Raw genomic sequence first — 17,476 nt, forward strand, 5'->3', positions numbered from 1 at the left:
TTTGATGTATTTCCATAATCTGAACATGTCCATGAATCCACCCTCCAGATGCAGAAATGGAATCCTACTCAGAAACCAGAAATTGCCCTGTGCCCTTTCTGGCACTAGCTCAGAAACAACTGCTCTCCTGATTCCAAACACTGTGGTTGGGTTTTTCCAGATGTTGAACTAGAAGTGAAATAATATGGAATGCATAATTCTTCTTCCACTCAACAGTATGTTTTGTGAGATCCTTCCAGGAAGTGCGTGGCAGGAGTGTTAGCAGGAGTGTTCACTCTTTCATTTCTGTTAATGTAGTCCATTGTATTGCATATACAGTACACTATTTTTTTTATTGGTTGTTCACAACATTACAAAGCTCTTGACATATTTCATACAGTAGATTGAAGTGGGTTATGAACTCCCAATTTTACCCCAAATGCAGATTGCAGAATCACGTCGGTTACACATCCACAATTTTACATAATGCCCTATTAGTAATTGTATTCTGCTACCTTTCCTATCCCTTACTATCCCCCCTCCCCTTCCCTCACATCTTCTCTCTCTACCCCATCTACTGTAATTCATTTCTCTCCTTGTTTATTTTCCCATTCTCCTCACAACCTCTTATATGTAATTTTGTATAGCAATGAAGGAATCCCTTCATTTCCATGCAATTTCCCTTTTCTCTCCCTTTCCCTCCCATCTCATGTCTCTGTTTAATGTTAATCTTTTCTTCCTGCTCTTCCTCCCTGCTCTGTTCATAGTTGCTCTCATTATATCAAAGAAGACATTTGGTATTTGCTTTTTAGGGATTGGCTAGCTTCACTAAGCATAATCTGCTCTAGTGCCATCCACTTCCCTGCAAATTCCATGATTTTGTCATTTTTTAGTGCTGCGTAATATTCCATGGTGTATAAATGCCACATTTTTTTTATCCATTCATCTATTGAAGGACATCTGGGTTGGTTCCACAGTCTAGCTATTGTGAATTGTGCTGCTATGAACATCAATGTGGCAGTATCCCTGTAGCATGCTCTTTTAAGGTCTTTAGGGAATAGTCCGAGAAAGGCAATAGCAGGGTCAAATGGAGTTTCCATTCCCAGCTTTCCTAGGAATCTCCATACTGCTTTCCAAATTGGCTGTACCAATTTGCAGTCCCACCAGCAATGTACAAGTGTACCCTTTTCTCCACATCCTCGCCAGCACTTGTGGTTGTTTGACTTCATAGTGGCTGCCAATCTTACTGGAGTGAGATGGTATCTTAGGGTGGTTTTGATTTGCATTTCTCTGACTGCTAGAGATGGTGAGCATTTTTTCATGTACTAGTTAATTGATTGTATATCCTCCTCTGAGAAGTGTCTGTTCAGGTCCTTGGCCCATTTGTTGATTGGGTTATTTGTTATCTTATTGTCTAATTTTTTGAGTTCTTTGTATACTCTGGATATTAGGGCTCTATCTGAAGTATGAGGAGTAAAAATTTGTTCCCAGGATGTAGGCTCCCTATTTACCTCTCTTATTGTTTCTCTTGCTGAGAAAAAACTTTTTAGTTTAAGTAAGTCCCATTTGTTGATTCTTGTTATTAACTCTTGTGCTATGGGTGTCCTACAGTACACTATTATTTATCCATTTTGTGGTTGACAGAGATATATTTCCTAGTTTGGGGCCTTAACCAATAGTGTGTCATAATACATTCTTGTATGTGTATTTTCATGCACATATGCATTTCTGGTGAGTACAAGACAATTACTGGGTTATGTCCTATGTGTATGTTCAGACTTTAGTGGACATAGCCAAAGAGTTTTTAGAAGTGAATGTTCAAATTAATACTTCTTCCAGCAGTGGATTAGAGTTCCATTTGTTCTTCTTATTTGCTAAACATCATAATTTCTGTCTTGTTAATTTTATCCATTCTGGTGGGTATCTCACTGTGCTTTTATTTTGGTTTTCCCTGGGTTGTAATAGTTTTCTTGTTTATTCTCCTATATTTACTTTTGCAAAAATGAATATACAAATGCTTACCCTTTTATCCCATAAAAGGCAACATTCTAAATATACTGTTTTCTGTTTTGATGTTGCTTTTTTTTTTCACTTAAACAATGTGAACAAAGACTTCGGTATAATACAGCTCACTAAAATATTACTCATGCTTTTTTTTTTAACAGCCTCATTGTAGTGAATTGTTTTGTTAGGTATTGCCAAATTTCCCTCTATGCCAATTAACCATTTGATTTTACCCAGAAGTGATCTGTGAAATGTGCATCTATTCATTTTATGCAACAAATCTTTTCTCTTATAATATTCAATAGTCAAGGAATTAAGATGCTGTTTCTTTTTAAATTTTATTTAAAAATAAAATGTTTAAAATACTACAACATCACAAAACATTTTAAATATTCCTGCAGCTTGTACATATTTAAATTGAGCTAATAATATAATGTGTACTCTTATATATTGATACAAAAATCATTCATAATGTCAGCATAGTAGTCAAGAATCTTACAGTTGTGAGATCAAGAAAAAAGAAGTGAGGCATTCCTTGGTTCCTATTATTGGAACATTAAAGGCAATCTAGCTAGTTTTAGATACAGTGGGATCCAGGAATCCACACAATAATAAGAATTGATTTCTCTCTCCATCTCTCACGCTTGCTTTCCTCAGTGTTAGCTTTTTAATATTTTAGTGCTGGGGATTGAACTCTTTCCCATGCTAGGCAAGTGTTCTACCTCAGAGCTGCACCATCAACCTCAGTGTTGGCTTCTTTATTGGTAGGCTTAGTGCTAGTTTTATACTGCCCTTTATAACTTGCAATCCCACAAGGCTAGAGGCCATCTCTTATCAAACATCCACATCTATTTCCACAAAAGGACTATGACCTTACTAAGGTCCCCAAGGAAACGGTGGTGGAGGAGTCCTATGGAAACACATATCATCTAACCTGCAAATTCTCTTGTCTGGATATATTGCAATTAGTGTAGCCATCACTGGTCTCCACCTTCACATTTAGGGTGTTCCCTGGTTTCGTTTGTATATATTATGTTGTCATAAATATTCTTATATTCTACACTTTTACTTCTTTATGCTATATCTCTATAGGTGAGATTACTGGGTAAAAGGATATGGGTATTTGACATACATGCTCAAATCTTTCCAGAGTGCTTGGAGTAGTATACACTCTCAAAAGCAATTGACAAAACCTCTATTCTACCATACCCCAGAGGATGTCATGAATTTTAATTTGATAAGAGTCATCACATTGCTTTATGCTTAATTTGCATGGAAATATACATATATATATTCTGTTTATAGTATATATTCAATATATATCTCTTCACTTGACTAGAATTTCATATTTTCCCATATTCAGTTTTTCAAATGCCTACATATTTTGCTTCCAATTAAAAAAATATACAATAAAAGAAAGGTTAAGTGCAAAAATGTCAAGTCCTTGTATTTTTCCCTTTATACTTTATATTATTTGTTAAATACCCTGAGAAATTAGAAAGGTAACAAGAGATGTCTTGGGGTGCATGTAGATGGTCATCATTTCTTCAACTCTCCCATTAAGACTTCTCCAAATAAACATATAATTTAAAGACAGTGTGCTTACTATACCAACTGGCTAGGCAAATCCCCTTGTGCTTCTTCCAACTGGATTGATATCTCAAACCCCTTTTGCATAGAAGTTTTGAAGCTGTCACTAACTTTATTCATTGCAGAGGTTCTCAGAGATTTAGCTTAGAATCAGCAGTAGCAGAATGACCTGGGAACTGGTTACAAATGCACATTCTTAGGCTCCAACTCAGACTTATTATATCAGTAACTCTGGACATGGCACCTGGCAATCTGTATGTGTATCTGTTTCATTGTGATAAAATATATAGAGCATAAAATTTATCATCTTAGCCATTTTTATAAGTGCAATTTCGTACTGTTAAGTGCATTCACCTCATTGTGCAATCAGTCTCCAGAACTCTTTTCATCTTGCAAAACTGAAACTCTATATTCACTAGACAACTCCCCATTCTCTCTCCTTCCAGATCCTGGAAACTACCATTTTTTTTTCTGTTTTTGAGAGTCAACTACTCCAGGTACCTCACAGAAGTGGAATCATAGAGTGCTTTTCTATGACTTGCTTATTTCACTTAACAATGTCCTCAAGGTTCATGTATGCTGTAGCATGTGTCAGAACTGCTTTGCTTTTAAGGCTAAATAATATTCCTTATGTGAATATATCACATTTTGTTTATTCATTCATCCATCCATAGATACTGGGTTATGTTCACCTTACAATCTATTTTAACTAGCCCACCAGGTGATTCTGATGCTTACATAAGTGTGGAAACTTCTGGATAATGGGGTACAATGTGTGTTGGTTGTCTTATGGACAGGTCTAGAATTGGTTTTAGAATGTTTTAAATTTGATAGAGCAAATTACTCTGTATGATGCACACAATTCAGGGAAGGTAAACTGCCTCTTTGCCTGTAATAATCTCACAAGGATGCAGTATGGGATGCCACAATGTCAGGTAAAAAGTACTTAGTAATGTTTGAAATAAAATCTGTTCAACTAATCAAGAAAATATATGACAATGAAATGCTAAACTAGACTAATCTGGTCTTTGAACCTGGACTGAGATGAAAATTTACCAAGTTAAAAACATAAGGTGGGAAAAAAGAAAAAGTAATGTGATCAAAGAACACATGCCAGAAATAACATTAAGGTAAACAGCAGCATTCTGCATTACACTACTGTGAAGTTCAGTGAGCTGTTCATAGAGTTGACAGGTATTGCTATTTTGAATGAGCTAAATTCTTTTGCAGTTACCAAGGAACATTTGAAGTTATGTAAACTACTATAACAAGGGCAGTCAAATCTCACGAACCAGAGCAATAGTCAATAGCCCGAGGTAGTTATCAGGTAGAATTCCAGGTTGGTGGGCAGTCTTGCTAAATAGGCTTTGGCATGCGGAGTTTCAATTTTCCCATAAGAATTCCAGCTAGGGAATCCTATTGGGGGCAAAGTGTAGTATTAGACAAGTTGATGATATGAGTTAATATCTTTCTCAAGAAATGAATACATGTATTTGATTTCAATGCACTTTATTTGGAAAGACAAAATGACCTAAATGATGATATACTTTGATTCGGTTAGGTATTTAGACATAGATAACATGAGTAAATTAATGAGTCAATGAATGAGTTAATAACTTATATAAAAATTAATTAATTTATTCATATTTATTAAATACTTGTAATGTGTAGGCTAAAATAAGGCCCTAGAACACATAGTTACATATCATGTAATAACATTTCAAAGATGGTCCACATATACTACTGTAGCTCTATAGGTTGAATGGAACTGAAAATTCCTATTTCCTAGTGACTTGGCAGCAGTCATAAAGTCCTTAGCACACCTCATGTTTGTGGTGATGCTGGTATAAACAAACCTACTGTATGTTTATACACATATAGCAATATGATTATGTTCAGTACATAATATTTGATAATGATAATAAATGATTATGTTACTGGTTTATGTATTTACCATTATTTTCAATATCATTATTTTGGCATGTACTCATTCTGGTTATAAAAACTTTTACTTTGAAACAGTATGCTTGTGACACCAGCTACATGGTGATTACATCGTTTTCGCTTGTGCTTGATTTAATCTCACATTGTCTTGTTCATCAGGGCACAAAGAGTAAGAGGCTGCACCATGTAACCTAGGTGCGCAGTAGACTATACCATCTATTTTTGTTAGAAGTGTACTCTTTGATGTTCACACGAGGATGAAATTGCCCAACAGCCATGCATTTCTCAGAACATGTCCCCATTGTTAAGCAACCCATGGCTTCACAAAGATAAATAGGTCAGCAGATTCCAGTGAATGAGTACATGAATGAATACTATCCTTTACATTTGGGTTTCTAGTTCTCACTACTAAATTAACCACAGGACCTTGGACATATTATTTAGCCTTTCTGGGTCTTAGTTTACCCATCTCTAAAGTTAAATGTGTGGGAGTGTCAGGAGAAACCAAGATAGATGATTAGAAAATTGCAAAATTTTCTAATTCTACTTGTCATGCTTTTTTTAGGTGGAGGGAGCAGTGCTCTCATTTATTAATTCATTCAGCAATATTTGAGACTGTGTGTAGACATTGTACTATAATTCCCCCATTACTTATTAATCACTTTCCTTTTTCATCACTATAAAACAGTCTGCTAAATGTCAGGGAGAAGAATCTCAATAAACACATCACCATAAAAGCCACATACCAAAATAGCAAGCACTCTTTGGTTCCTGGCACAGCTTCAACCAGGAGTTAGTTTCTCTCCTACCTTCCAGGAGTTTTAAAGTCCTGAGAAGTGATAATCAAACACCAGTGGAGGGTGACGCCACATCCTGGTGCCTTTGCAAAACATCTACTGGCAACAGTACTGTAAAAACCTCCAGCCCCTCCACCAAACAGCAATACCGTGCAAAAGATTTTAAAAGAATCATTTCAGAGGCATTTGGTTATTTAAAGATTTGAGTCCTCATAAACACATCCATCCCATGTGACAGAGAAATGGGACTAGCAGATGTTGCCTGATTTTTCTTCTTATCTAGGGATTTCATGGTATCTGTTTTTCAATTTCCAAGTAACTATTAAATGATTGTATAATTTAAATGTTTCTTTTAATTAAGCTTAAAAATGTATTTAAACTTTAGATCAGCCTAGATAACTTCAAAACAGAAACTATTAGAGCAGGTCAGCTTGATCTAGAACATATTCCATCTTAAATGATTTAGGCAATGATAAGTATAGTTGTAGTGGTTGCTGGGCAAACCAACTCCAAATTCTTGACTTTTTCAAGGCTATATTTATATAAGGAAGGCTATCATATTCTATCTCTCCTTCTCATCATTTTAAAATTAGCCCATTTGTTGGGTCTGAAAAGGGTGAGGGATGTCTTCACTTAAAATTACAAATGGGTGCCAAGTCAGCAGCACCACACAACTAAGCAACATTTTTATTATAGCAGAAGAGCACCTTGACATCCACAATCAATATATGCCCGAAAAGTTGTCTTTAAGTACCTACTTTGAGCATCTTGCTACTTCCCGTGTTTATGGGTTATTGCTCTGCCACTTGAAATATAATTGAATCCAGCAGTTTTTATTCAGTACAAATGTATAAAATAGATTCCTTATTGTTTGTGATGCTGAGTGATGTCTAAAGACTAGACTTAAGGGAGAAAAATGAAGTGTGGTTTACATGCACATCTACATGGCTGATCTTCCCCAGAGATACTGGGGGCAATATTTAACAACAGCAGGCACATTGACTTTGTAAAGTGTGGTGATTTTTTTTTAATGAATATGTGTTCCAAATAACATCTTTTCTTATGGAGATAGTTAATTTATACTCTATAATAAGAGTAATTATATAAGACATTTAGGAATGCATTCCAGAGGTACATTTCTTCCCTGCAGAATCCAAGTAGGCAAATTCTTTCTGCCTTTGTTCCTTGTGGAGAGAGGCAGGCTCTGAAGGTCAGTGGCCAGCCGGGTTCATATCTGAATGGTTCTTTTTATGGATGCAGAGTTCTGCTTGTCTGCATAAGCTGAGCACATACCCCACCCTGTCCTTTTCCTAGAAAAGAAAGTTCTCTCTGAAAAGTGCCCACTTCCTGTTTTTGCTTCTCCAGACCCAGCCCTGAGGAGGTCTTAATCAAACTCTTTGTCCTCTCCTTTCCATCCCTGGTTTGAGGAATATCTTCAGCACTATTTGTGTGTTGTTAGCCTTAGTGGTTTTCTTGCCTCAGGATTTGTCAGGTCCAGTCCAGGCTCCATGTGGATGTCAGCTATTTTGGAAGTGCAAATTCAATCATGTCATAGCCCTTGCATGAAATCCAAAGTGGTTCCCTGCCACCTTTGCAATATAGTTAAAAAATCTGAGCATGTCATAAAAGATACGTCACCATCACTACCCAGCCTCTACTCCCCATCCAGCATCGTTTGCTACTGATTTTCCTTCCAGTCTTGCCAAAATCACAGTCCTGCCATTCTTTCTGTCTGGAGAACACTTCTCCAAATTCTTCACTTGACTGTGCAGACAGATTCTTCACTTCCCATGGGGAGCTCCAGGGATCTCCATGGTGAGTTGAGTGCCTTCTCTCCTCGCTCCCACCATGCCCTGTGCCTAACATTGCATGACATTTAACAAACCTATTTGTTCACATATTCTCCTGTCTTTCTCATTTGACCATGAATGTCTCACTTCTGTGATGCTGGGGCCATTAAATCTTTCTCTTTTCCTATTTTATCTCTGGTAAAAACAGTAGCATATCATGTGCAGTAGCTTTCCAAAAAAAAAAAAAAAAAGACTGGTTACAAGAATGACTCCACTCACTATCTCACTCACTCATTTATTCTGATTCTGGTCAACTTCAGTAAACAAGAGCTCTGTTACCAAATTAGCTGATTATGCTAATAGCACTCTATCTAGGCATCTGTTTCAAAATATTTCTGTGCATCATTGGTGCCACCAATAGGGTTTTATATTAGCATTAATATCCCATTATATGGCCTGGGCCACAATACTTCCTGCAGCACAGCAGCGTATGACAAAATGTAATGATGAAGACATACTGTGAAACGCTCAGCAAATATTTCATAAAGACCCTCTGTATACTTAGTTATTTATACAGAGGCTCCCAAGGCCTGCTTTTTTGTGGTTTCTCCCACACAGTGGGGACTATTTGAGCTGGAATTAATATTTATACTGTGTTATCTGATGGTTAAGTCAGGTGCTTCTATGTGCATTGTCTATAGTCCAGCTTTCTTTCCCAGCAAGTTGTGTCTGTACTGTGTTCACACGAGTGCTTTCTCTGTTATCAGTTGTTAAGCAAAGTAAAAATGCCATTGGACTTAGGGCTGCAAGCACCAGCTTTGAATTTGGGGGATTTGTAGTTGAAAATAGATATTCTAGTGTGCAAATTAAAATGTGCCCAAGGTTTATCTTTCTTATTTTAAAAATGTGCTGCAATAGTTCTTATAGTAGAACAGTGGTTCTCAACCAGAACATTTTTTATCCCTGAGTATACATTGGGCAATGTCTGGAGCCACTTTTGGTTATCACAATTGGAGACAATGTTCCACAGGATAACACATTGTGTGTGTGTCTCACTGTGTATGCTAGGGAGAGTGGTCAATAACAACTAATTAACATAGTACTACCCTGTGATGTAACATCTCTGTTTTGTTTACTTCTGTGCCCCCAGGGTTGGGTATAATGTCTGGCACTTAGTAGATACTCCAAAAATGCCCTTTTCATAAATAATGAATAATGAATGATATGTATATATTTTGTGTAATAAACACATATGTATATGTAAATGTGTGTATGTATGTCTATATGCATACACATGTACATATATAACATACATTAAAAACATTTTATTATATGCATAGCATATATGTATATAAATCTTTTTTTCTTATTGCTTATTTTAGCATTTAAATGAGTTTAGTATCTAACTTCACCCCTGAATGTTTTCCTATTCAGAATATGCTTTAGGGAAGGAAGGGGGTAGACCACTGCTTAAGTAGTCAAGTGTAATTCCTAATGCCAAAGGGAAAGTCTCCTTAGTTTTTACAGTCAACTCAACTATATTACTGTGTGTGTGTGTGTGTGTGTGTGTGTGTGTGTGTGTGTACACGCAAGGATGCCAACAATTTGCCTAGGAGTTTCGTATTCCCGCCCCGAAAGCAAATTGTTTTCTTATTCAAAGATCATCTTCAGGGCCCTCAGAGACATACGTGGAGGACACAGACTCTACATATATGGAGAATGCTTCCTATCTCTTCCAGCCCCCCATCACAGAGTGCCGATTCTGTCCTATCATAGCTATTTGTTTTCATTATTTCCTGTGTCAAACACTCAGTGCCTCGTTCTTTAATGGTTAGCCAAATTTATTACACTCAAGTTTAATAAAATTTCATATAAATACATTTTAAAAAATCAAATGCTTTATTGCAAATTTAAAGTCAAATGTTTTTTGTTTATATTCAATGTTATTTTGGTTCTTTATACAGAATTTTCTGGAATTGGTAAGTAACCAAAGGACATGAGAGAGTATAGAAACCATATCCAGGTACTAGAAATTATAATGTGTTACTTAGGCAGGCAGCTACTCTGCCTTCCCCAAAGGATGTTCTGAATGGGAAAACAGTCAAGGGCCAAGCTAGACACCAAAGGTATTTAAATGCTAAAATGGGCAATAAAGAAGGGAATCTAACATTTCTGCTAGAAATAAATGCATAAAGTTTGTACAAAATACAGAGGAAAATTATGTAATAAGGCCTTGGGGCTGGGAGTGGGGCTGAATGCTAGAGTGCTTGCCTAATTTGGGCAAAGTCCTGAGTTCCATCACTGGTACTGAAAAAATAAAAATTTTTTAAAAAAATGCTGAAGTATATGTATAGGTCTTCAACCATACACGTGACCTATAATGGGAAAGCAGTATTACATAACCTGGGGGAGACAGCGCCCTGTATGCACAGTGCCTTCTTGGAAGAGTGTGCCCCATTTTCTGGGAGAAATCACTTTTTGCCGTTAAATTGTTTTGTTATCATTTAAACCTAATAAAATATAACCAGAGAATATTATTAGAAGGGAATTTAGTGATCCAATCCTCTTATTTTGCAGATGAAGTAACTGGGTCTTAGAGAAATTAAGTGCTTGCTCAGGACATGAGGTTAAAGAACAAGGTAGAATCTAGAGGTCGAAAAAGACCCTAAAAACATTCCTGTGGAGTTGTTATTCCTGAAGTGGCTCATTTAATCTATGAAACAGTAATCTGGGGCCTTCATTCATTTTTGGAACTACACAGTTATTTTCATTTGGGGGGCGGGTCCTGGGGATTGAACTCAGGGGCACTCAACCACTGAGCCACATTCCCAGCCCTATTTTGTATTTTATTTAGAGACAGGGTCTCACTGAGTTGCTTAGTGCCTCACCTTTGCTGAGGCTGGGTTTGAACTCACTATCCTCCTGCTTCAGCCTCCTGAGTGACTGGGATTGAAGGTGAGCGCTACTGCGATTGTGTGGAAGTACATGGTTAGAACTCCAGGATTTTATCTAATAAGAAGAAAGACTGGTCTTTTCTAGAAGGTACATCCTTGATGTCAAGTAATATATTTAGTTTCAGAGGGTTTTATTTAAAATTTTGTCATGAGGGTGTGCATTTTTGGATACTGAAACATTATTTGACACTTTATAAGAATTCTATCAACATCATTCCTCTTTTGATTCTATAGCCCAGTCTTGACCTAGTCAACAGATGAAAGAAAGCAAGAAAAAAATCCCTTATAGTAGCATCAAAAAGAGAAATTACTTAGGAATAAGTTTAACAAAAGGAGTATGCAACTTGTATCCTAAAAACTACAAAATATTATTGAAAGAAATTAAAGAAAACCTAAACAAATGAGAAGACACATTATGTTCGGAGAGCAGAGGACTTAAGAAATGTTATGAAGTTGGTTGAGGTGATGATTGCACCACTGTCAATGTGCTAAAATCTTTGAATTGTATGTATACTTTAAATGGTTGAATTGTATAGTCTGAATTATATTTCACTAAGGCTGTTACTTCTTATGGGTATATGAACTTATAAAAATGTAAACATATATACATTTTATATATACTTTACTTACTTATTTATACTTACACTAAAAATCCCTGATATATCAGAAATAAAATTAAAGTGTTCCACAAACATTTCCAGCTTGCTGTTGTAGGCTCATGTAGGATATAAAGACCAAAGGTCCCACCCTTCCTGCTCCTGGGAGTTCACAGTTGAGTAGGTTTATGTCTTTCTGTGGAAGTCATGGACAAAGCTTTAATCAACATGAACAAAGACACTTTTTAATTTCTAGGACAAATGCCATAAAAGCAAACAAGTGGAGTACTAAAGAAGTTATCTGAGGACCAGCAAGTAGGATAGGCAGTGGGTGGCTGAGTTTGTGGGTGCTGGTATGCTGAAAATTCCAGCACTTCTCTGTTGACTTTGAAAAAGGTTGAGCAGGACCTAAATCCAAATCCTAGAGATTTACGACAACACTCCTGATGATCACCAACTTTAGGCAAATTCAAAATTACTTTTGTATTAGAATAGGAAAAAAAATCAGTTTCTGAGCAACCTAAAGACATTTGTTTTTCTTAATTTTACTGTTTAATTAATTCAATGAATATTTATTGACATCCTGTGTTGTGTAAGAAATGGTACTAGGCATGTAAATAATAGATGGATAAAAAGCAACAGTGATCTCTAGACATCTATTTTTTCTCCACATAAATCACTGTTAATTATAGAAGAATCCTACAGTTTATTTTAAAGAAATATAGAATAGATCTAATGTTATCCTCCCAAAGGAAACAATATTCTTCATATGTAATTTATATAACAATTGGTCCATAACTACAGCAGCCATGTTTTCAGGATTAAAAGTTGGGACATCTGGCATAAAACCATATGCATGATACAATGGAATAAAATTTTTGAAATTACAGCTCTCTGTGGAAATTTTAGGATGCACAGTCATTTATTGTTACTACTGTGTTCAAAGTTATCTGACATCATTAGTACGAACAAAAGGACTTCTTTGAGATTTGCAGAAGGCAGAGGTGATTCTGAGACATCCACTTCGATCCACACAGCTCTATCCATCAATCATCCAAATGCTTCCTGCATTTATGAAATCACACAGCACGTGCCATATGTGGAAACTGACTGATTTTCACTTTCTGTTATGATTTATATCATTATTCACACTCTGCTGTAGTCTCTTTGGGGAGGATTGGTTACCATTAGCGTTTGCCGCCCATCAAATTTTGCTCCTCTCTCTTTTTTCATGTCTCAACTACAGTAGAGGCATCAGACAGGAATAGAAATTTCAATATATTATAAAAACCACAGTATATATGACCTTTAGCTAACATTACAATCATGTACTTCTTTTAAAAATAAGAGCTATATTTAGAGCTAACAAATAGCAATAAAACCCAGTCATTTGAATCTTTTTCTCATACAAAGAAAAACTGGAAAATTTGTTGAAATGGAAAATGATTCTTAAGATTTAATGCAGATTATTTCTTTAAAATAATGACTAATACTGAATATTTAATCAAGATATTAACTTACTTCAAACCATCCATTTGGATTACAACCTTATTTTAATAATATGGGGGCTCAAAATCTTTCTAACTTACAGGGTTTTGTTGTTGTTATTGCTATTGTTTCTTCCATAGAAGGTATATATATTTTAAAGGAAATTCTAGGTTTATAAATAGATCAGTGTACTGATGATAATTATTTTTTTTTCTAGGAGTTAGACTTTCATATTAGGAAGGTTATCTTTGTTTCTTATGGCAAATATTTAGCAGATATTTATTAGAGTCCAGGCATGGATTTAGATTCTGAAAAATATCAAATCATGGTTTTCCAATTTGGAGAAACACAACTTTTAGTGAGAACTATCTATATCTATCTATCTATCTATCTATCTATCTATCTATCTATCTATCTATCTCTATCCATCCATCCATCCATCCATCCATCCATCCATCCATCCATATGGGTGACAATAAAATGTGTAATGTGTTGACAGAAAATGAAAGCAGACTAGGATTACTGAAGAAAGCATCACTGAGGAGATAACTCAGTGGGAACACTTATTGAATAAAGGGTAGTTGTGAGATGAAGAAAGAGAGGGATGTTAGAAGAAATAGCATGTCTCACCATTCATGAAGGGTCCAGCATCTCATGAGGGTTAAAATTTCCACAAAGGAATTTTAGGGAAACACAATCATTCAGATGCTAGCAAGTACAATTGGTAGTTACCTTTGGAAGAATTGAAAAATAGTGTAAATTTCCTTGAAGACAATGACTAAAACAAAGATTTGTACAAGAAGAGATATTTATCAAGGCATTATTATGGTAACAGAAAGATCAGAAACTACCTAAATATCTAGTAATATGGGTGGTACATCCATGCAATAGAATATTTTAAGGCTGTTAAAAGACAGGTATTCAAAAATATTTCAAAAATATATTCAAAAATATTTAAAAACAAGAAAATATTGCTTTTAAGATAAAGCTGAATGAAAAAGAAAAATATGCAATCCCTGAAGGAAAATAATAAGTAAATGTGCTTTAGTTGCTGGCAAAGCCAAAAACCATTGTACAGATAACTTCCTTATATTTTTTGAGAATAAAATTGCCTGAGGGTTCAAATATACCTCTTTAGAAGCAAATAAAATTAGATGAGGAGAGAATCAAGGACAGCCCTTTTCTTATCTAGACCTGGGAAGTTATTGTTTTCCATTATGACTTAGACTCTCTTATTCTTACTTTCAAAGTCATGTCACACACAACCCAACTTTCATTCTTTTCTCAGATGCTAGGCTCCAAATCTTCCTGTCAGAAATAATTTCCACAGCATTGTGTTGTTATGCTTTTCAAAAGCATCTCACAAGCAGAACAAAAGCATCTCACATTTCTGAAATATCTAAGTTGCATAATATGGTCAAACTCGTATAGTTTTGGGGAACACGTTTTGTGTTAAAATTTTTTTTGGTGGTAAAACACACAGAACATAAAATTTACCATCATAACCATTTTTAAAGTATGCATTTGGGTGGCATTTAGTCCATTCACAGTATTGTGCAATGTCACCACTGTCTAGTTCCAGAAAATTTTCATAACCACAGACAGAAACCCCATGTGTTATATTTTTGAATTTAAAAGATGCATGGCTGGTCATAAATAGAGATGATTGTAGAGAATCTCTGTAATGATTCCCCTCTAAAAAGGAGTTAATGTTTTTACTATTGTTAGCTACAACTTCCAGAAGCCACCCATCCAAAATAACACCTTGAATATCTTCACCAGAAATTGAAGTAATTAGATAAAATTATTATAATGAACATATCTGGTTAAAATTTAAAGTATTAAAATGCTATTATATGCAAAAAAAATTGAATACAACTTGGAATTACTCATTTTTTTTCTGTTGATAGAATGTCACTTGAATATTTGTATGGTCTCTTCAAAAGTAAATAACTGGGTAGAGTGCTTGATATTTGAGGCCCTGTTTATAAAAGCACTTGTGCTTATGTCTTCCTTCTCTCTGAGAATGAAGCCACTCATTATTCCAGAAAACTGGGTAATGGCCTCCACTCATCCTCATTCATTTGACAAAAAAGTTTATTGAGTGCTCTACTAGGACTCACATCCTGCTCAAGATTTGTGCAATGTAAACTGGAACTGAATTCATAAGGTCTCACTCTTTACCCCAATTATTTCACCTGGTTAATTTCCAAGTCTAGTCACTGTGACAATTCTAGCCCCTTAAGTTATTGGTCTGAACTACATTTTTCCCCCTCAAGTCCATGTTCTGAATCTCACCAAGACACCAGTATATCCTAGTGGCTTCCTTGGTGAATCTGTGCAGGAATTCTTTATTGCCTTTTGGAGAAACTATGAGTTCCTTGAAATTGTATGCATTTTGGGGGGTGTTACCAGCTTCCTACTTTAAATGTCTTTTTACTTTCCTTCGTCTGCCTTGTATTTTTACCTTATGAATTGACTTGTTCTTTATTGAATGTCCCCCACGCTCCCTTATGCCAAGTTCCTGCTCTCTTAGAGTCCCTTGACTCACCCCTGTGATTCAGCCTCTGGCTTATTAATAGGCTCACTTTCTTGACTCTTCAAGACAGGGCTGTGGTCCTTCTTAGGTTTCCCACATTGTCCTCTTCTGATCAGTAGCAGCACTGTTCTGGTTTTCTCATCTTTCTGTTCCAATAGACTGCAAGACTTGAGCCCAAGACTTGAATGTAATTGTGAGATCAATATTGAATGAGTGAATAAATGAAAGAATGACAGCACTGACAAAGACCTCGTCTAATAAACACAGAGTATCTTAGAAGATTCAGACAAGTTTGTGTTGCCAATTTGCAAGAATCTCGAAAGTCAAGACCTAGGGTATGACAAACTTAGTTTAGAATAGATCCGTTCCCAGGCAATTCAGCTACAAGAAAAAAAAAATCTGTAAATCCAATATTATTCTACAGAGTGCTGATCTTCACAGTAATTTGGAATATTTAGGATTGAGTTTTTGACATGGGATCAAGTGAGCAATTTTTTAAAACTTGGAGAAGTTAAAACTTTGAAATAAACATTGCTTTTATTATAAAGCAAAGAAAGGTTATTTAAAACTGTGTAGTGGTTGAACATGTTCTACTGCTGGCAGATTCTAGGAATCTTCCAGTGAATGTGGAATTAAAACAAAAAATGAAGAAAAATATTTTATTATCTAAAAGCTACCAGGTAGGGGAAATTAGGGCAAAGAGATTGTAATTAGCCTAGCCATTGTGATGGGAACCCTCACAAGTGCTTTAAAACCTCAAGATTTACAAAATTTTAGTCTTTATATTTTGTTTGAAATCACACTTGGCTCCTTTCATGCAAAAATGCCAGGGTGTTGAATCAGTGCCATTTAGTTAGACTTGGGGTAAGATTCTATCAATAACCTGGCAGCTTCTCTTCTAATGAGTTTCCCTGACAAGAGAACTGCCTGGGGCCGGCATATAGCAGAGGACAATAGCCCCTCATTCAGGTCAAGAGTAGAGTCATTTTTGATTTTTTTTAATAGCTCCCATTTAATGAATTAGGAACTTTGTTGGCTTCAACTTTGAAGTATATCTAAAAGAATCTGACCATTTCTAACTACTTTTACCCCTACCATGGGCCCTAAACCCTATAACCTCTTTTGGGTTAGGGGATTGCACCCAAATTACTCTTCTTGCCTCCAACTTTATTACCCATCTCTTCATGGTCTATTCTCAAAATTGCACTCAGAAAAAAAAAATCAAGGAAGACCATATTACTCTTCTGTTTTAAACCTCTAGGCTCCCCATCTCACTCAGAGAAAAAGCTAAACCTTACAATGATGTGGTTATTGGTTTCTAAGATGGCTTCCAGTGATCCTCCCCTTCTGAAGTTTATGCCTTAGAATTCCCTCCCTGTTCAGAATTAGGAATCAGTGTGTGACTCCTAATCACAAAAAAAATACATCGCAATGTCTGCCCCAGTCCCTTGATTGCTTTTCCTGAAGGAAGCCAGTCAACAGGCAAAACCCTTAAGTGCCTTCATGGACAACGCTTCTGGAAAGGAACTGGGGGTCCCAGACAATGGCCAACACCAAATTGCCAGCTGTTTGGGCAGTTCAGGGGGCTGCAGTTCCAAGCTGACATCTGACTGGACCTCATGAGGATCTCCAAGCCAGCAGTCCTCAGCTGTCACTCCCAAATTCCTCATGCACAGAAACTGGGAAAAGGAAAAGGATTAGTTATTGTCATTCTAAGCCACCAAGTTTAGAGTGATTTTTTTATATACCTTTATTTTATTTATTTATATGCAGTGCTGAGGATCAAATCCAGGGC

The sequence above is a fragment of the Ictidomys tridecemlineatus genome, chromosome 2 (assembly GCF_052094955.1).
Source record: "Ictidomys tridecemlineatus isolate mIctTri1 chromosome 2, mIctTri1.hap1, whole genome shotgun sequence".
Taxonomy (NCBI): domain Eukaryota; kingdom Metazoa; phylum Chordata; class Mammalia; order Rodentia; family Sciuridae; genus Ictidomys; species Ictidomys tridecemlineatus.